Source organism: Mustela putorius, unplaced genomic scaffold (genome assembly GCF_011764305.1).
Source record: "Mustela putorius furo isolate JIRA1106 unplaced genomic scaffold, ASM1176430v1.1 tig00003974_pilon_pilon_pilon, whole genome shotgun sequence".
NCBI classification, from domain to species: Eukaryota; Metazoa; Chordata; class Mammalia; order Carnivora; family Mustelidae; genus Mustela; species Mustela putorius.
Genome location: NW_025422117.1, coordinates 744,763 through 748,447, shown reverse-complemented (window position 1 = coordinate 748,447; position 3,685 = coordinate 744,763). Strand labels below are relative to the sequence as shown.

General features: G+C 46.0%; 1 pseudogene; it reads right to left on the bottom strand.

Annotated features, from left to right (window-relative positions):
• Positions 1-2,877: 2,877 nt before the first annotated feature.
• LOC123389468 lies at positions 2,878-2,997 on the bottom strand (annotated as a pseudogene).
• Between the last annotated feature and the right edge of the window lie 688 nt (positions 2,998-3,685).

The window sequence follows — 3,685 nt, the reverse complement described above, 5'->3', positions numbered from 1 at the left end:
AGGGGACAAAGATGTGGTCACGAACATGAGGACTGTGTTTCTAGAAGGAAAGGCTGGAATGCATGCTTTTGAGATGCTAGTAAATTGAGGACAGAGGAGTAATGATGAGATTGGGCAAGGTGGGGCATTTTGGAAAATTAAAGCAGCACTTCAAAGAGAAGGAGACAGAAACCCCACACAAACGTATTGAGAGATGGCATGTGAAGGTGTGGAGACCGTGATTATACACAACTCCTTTGAGAAACTCTGCTGTGAGGAGGAACAGAAAAGAAATAATTACAGGCGTGGAGTTCTTGAGAACATATTCATCGGCAATGTGGACTATTTGGTGGCCAATCTCTAATAAGACGGTGTCGTAGATGCTGCCCGCACCTGCCCAGCAGCCCTGGGCCTGTCCCAGTTCGCAGGACACTGACTTCCTGCAGCCATGGCCAAGGACTTTCTCTGTCACCCGAGTCAGCTCTGCCCAAGCAGGAGGCAAGCCAGGAGTCCCAGGGAATTAACATCTCCCTCTGCCGCCTTCTCCAGAAGCCTCCAATCCATGCACTGACAAGAGCTGGTGTACAATGTTAGCCTTAAAAACAAAACTGTGAGTTCTCTCACCAGCGAAGATGAGTTTATTTGGGACTAGCAGAAAAGTTGCAATCCAGCACAAGCAATCTACAGCAAAGCCACAGGCAAGTCCCCAAAACAAAGCAGAAGACAGTCTTTTTTTTTTTTTTTTTTGGATACAGAGAGAGAGATCACAGGTAGGCAAAGCAGCAGGCACAGGGACAGGGGGAAGCAGGCTCCCTGCTGAGTGAGAGCCTAATGCGGGGCTTGATTCTAGGACCCTGAGATCATGACCCGAGCCCAAGGCAGAGGTGGCAAAGCCACCCAGGTGCCCCAGGAGACAGTCTTTTAAAGAGGAAAACAGGAGGCTGAGAAGGCCTGATACAAAAGAAAAGTCCATGAGGATGCCTGGAGGGCTCAGTGGTTTAAGGGGCCGCCTTCCGCTTAGGCCATCATCCCGGAGTCTGGGGATGGGCTCCTTACTCAGCGAGGAGCCTGCTTCTCCCTCTGCCTGCAGCTCTCGCCCCTTGTGCTCACTCTCTCCCTCTCTGAAACAAATACATTAAAAAAAAAAAAAAAAAAAAGGAAAACCCATTAGTGTGAATTGGGAGTTCCATATGGGGGCTTCTGATTGGCTGTGCTGCGACAGCCTCCCATTGGCTCAGCTGTTGCCAGGGGAGGAGGAAAGCCTTCTTTCCTCCTGCAGCGGGAGCAAAGTAGTATCCAGAGCAAGGTGTGTCTCTCCCTGTTGGGTCGGCCATTGACAAGGAGCGAGAGGGCAAGGGCACTCCGGGTGACAGCCTCCCAACTCCATTCTAAACAAGATTTCCTTTTATTAATTTTCACATTTCTCCCTTTTAATCAAAATATTTCCTTGAAAGGCTCTCTAATGAATAGTCAAGTTCTTTATATTTAGTGGTTTTGTCCCTTAGTGACAAGAAGGACCTTTCCTGGTTTTCCTATCTTATGGCAGGAGGAAAGTGCAGAGGTGCTGTAAATTACTTAAGGCCATGTTTGAGTAACCAGGAGGGTGAGGAGAGAGAAAAATCTTAGGAACTTTCCATCTAAAAATCTGTATCTTCTCAAGGCCATAAGTGTTGGGGACCACCTCAATGTTGAGTCAACATCACCTTCAAGAGCACATTGCTTTTATTTCTTTTTTTTTTATTTATTTATTGGACAGAGATCACAAGTAGGCAGAGAGACAGGCAGAGAGGGCAGGAAGCAGGCTCCCCGCTGTGAAGAGAGCCCAATGACGGGCTCGATCCCAGGACCCAGAGATCATGACCCAAGCAGAAGGCAGCGGCTTAACCCACTGAACCACCCAGGCGCCCCACATTGCTTTACTTCTTTAAAACAAGTTTGACAGGCAATAAAATACAAAACTTAAATTATGATACATAAAAACAGAAGATGTAGCGTAATTCCCAATTGGGTGATGGTTCTAAACTAGGACTCTAAGTCTGAAAGTGGCCAACTGAAATATTTATTGGCACTTACTCTGACACGGGAGAAAGGTTCTCCTTGCGAAGGCAAACCATAGTCACGCCTGGAAGTCTCTGTGTAAAGCAGGTGTGAAAGCAAAATAGCGAGTATTGCAAGCACACACTGAAGGAGATAACCAAGTCCTTCTAGGAAGGAACAGTGCAGGTACAAATATAAAGCAGAGGTTGATGAATATTTTGCAGAGGGCGAAATGTCTTAAAATTCCAAACACATCTTAAAACACCATTGCTATCTCAAAATGAGTGTTTGGAACTAAATGTGTTATTGCTAATACAGCTAGTATTAGGTTGCAAATTCAGAGACCATGCATTTGGATAAGAATTCAAAGTCAATTCCCAGTTGGGATGAGGGGCACCTGGGTGGCTCAGTCGGTTGAGCGTCCAACTCTTGATTTTGGCTCAGGCTTCATCTCATGGGATTTGAGATTGAGTTCTGAGTTGGGCTCTGCACTCAGCATGGAGTTTGCCTAAGATTCCCCCTTTCCCTACCCCCCTCCCCTGCTGCTTGCACACATACTCTCTCTCTCTCTCTCTCTCTCTCTAAAAATAAGTGAATAAAATATTTTTAAAAAACAGTTCAGGGTGCCTGGCTGGCTCAGTCGGTTGAGCATCTGCCTTCAGCTCAGCTCAGGTCTTGATCCCAGGGTCCTAGGACCAAGCCGTGCATGGGGCTCCCTGCTCAGTGGAGAGTCTGCTTCTCCCTCTCCCCTCTGCTCATGTTCTCTCTCTTACTCTCTCTCTCTCAAATAAATAAACAAAACCTTTATTTAAAAAATAGTTCAGATGAAAGAAGACTTTTGTGAATTCTGGACCTTCTTACCTTCAGAAAAAGCAATGAAAAATTAATTTGTCTTAGGATCATGAGGAGGCTGTTTCCAATTAGCAATAATCGTGCCTCGGATAAACCTCATTGGCTACGATACTGCCACTGCGCAAAGCTAGGAGGAGGCTGTTTCCAAAAGGCCATAATCAAAAGATTTTCCCGTTTCACAGGGGCTTAGGAAATGCAGACAGAGGCATTGTCTTCCCACGAGAGAAAGAGAGAAACAACAGCGAGAAAAAAGTATACAGGCCTGGTCTGAACATCTTGGGGAAGGGTCTTGTCAGATGTCATCTGCTTCAGTTCTGGTAAATCTTTGCTTTCAGGACACCAGAAGGCGTGCGGGTTCAGTCAGGATTAGGTGCTTTCTTTAGAGGTGTTTTGTGATTTCAAGAGTCTCTACCCTGGAGTTCGGCAGCACAAGGGTTGGTTACCAGTTCCTGAAAAAGGACCCTTCCAGTGAGGTTGAAGAGTTTCTCTGGAGGTATTTCTTCTAACAGTTGCAAGATACGATGCTTAAGGTCATCTGTCTCCCAGGTGTGCACTGTGAAGATTGCTCTCCCAAGGTATAGCTACATTTAATAGAAGCAATTAGACCTTTACACTATTGAAATATATCTCCTTTATCAACTTAAGTCAAAAGAAGCAGGAGCCAAGTATACTGGACACTCCATGGCTATCTCAGTGGGTGAGAGTTTATGAGTTCCCAAGGGGTAGGTCTGAGATCTAGAAGGACCAATGGCAGCGGTTTAGGCCAACATATTTGACAGTCTACAAACTTGGCCCGTTTAATAGGGCCATTAGTGTG